We start from the raw sequence: 1137 nt of genomic DNA, 5'->3' as shown, positions 1-1137 counted from the left end.
TCGAAGATATCGAGCCATTCAAAAGGAATAATGACAACACAATCACTCATTTCGCTCATGAACATAACCTCATGAGCCTAGACAAAGACGATGAAGAAACCAGCTTGTGTGGAGGATGTGTTCGTCCCATCGGTTCTTACACACTCTACAAATGTTCAAAATCAGATTGCTGTTTCATTCTCCATGAAACGTGTGCTAATCTTCTTAAAAAGAAACGACATTTTCTGAGCCTAGAACCTCTCACTCTTTGCCTCCAAAGCCAACGCTACACAGAAGCTTGTCGAGCTTGTCGTCAAGTTTCTTGCGGGGGATTCATGTACTCTACAAATTATGAGAATCAAAACTTTGACTTACTATGCAGTTCGATTACAGTGCCATTTATCCATGGAGGTCATGATCATCAACTACTCTACCTCAAACTACAAGAAGATGACGTAAAGACGTGCCAGAACTGCCTCATCGACTAAGAAGAAGTCGTCATAGGCTGTAAAAAATGCGATTACTTTTTGGATTTTCGTTGCGCGATTCTACCATTAACGGTAACGCTTCCAAGGTATGATGATCATCCACTTACTCTATGTTATGGTGATGAAAAGGCAAGCGGGAAATACTGGTGTGATATTTGCGAAAGAGAAACAAATCCAAAGACTTGTAAAGATTGCGGGGTCACTTTGCATGATTTTTGTGTAGTTGGGGATATCAGATACGCCAAACCAGGAGAAAAGGTCGAAGTCACTAATAAATTGGTGGCTAATAATAGCTCTTCACGGCCGCTTTGCGACACGTGTCGTTGTCGTTGCCCAGGTCCCTTCATTCTCAGGGAAAGAAAAGACGTTTTTTTTTGTTCTTATTTTTGTTGCGTAACTCCATCCAGTAAGAGGCACTACGAAGTTAATTTCAGATGTCCTCCATGGGTATCAGGAATCTATTGATGGAGTTGCGAACCACCAATCAAAACCACAACGGAGAACATCGATGTTACGGGAATAGTTGTAGGAAATTATTACTACAAATTGTTACTAATTAGTGACTAATAAGTTGGGAAAAAAATTTGTAGCTAAGATGTCACTAAATGTGGGTATTCAGTTACTGAAAGTGTCAATTTAAATCTGTAGAAAATTTGCGACATAGTTTGTG

At 39.9% G+C, this 1137-nt stretch overlaps 1 pseudogene; it reads left to right on the top strand.

Annotated features, from left to right (window-relative positions):
- The window catches only part of LOC104783625, a 4563-nt pseudogene extending 3573 nt beyond the window's left edge, over window positions 1-990 (top strand).

Source organism: Camelina sativa, chromosome 4, assembly GCF_000633955.1.
Source record: "Camelina sativa cultivar DH55 chromosome 4, Cs, whole genome shotgun sequence".
NCBI classification, from domain to species: Eukaryota; Viridiplantae; Streptophyta; class Magnoliopsida; order Brassicales; family Brassicaceae; genus Camelina; species Camelina sativa.
Note: the sequence above shows the minus strand (reverse complement) of the source record. Positions and strands in the feature narration are given on the sequence as shown.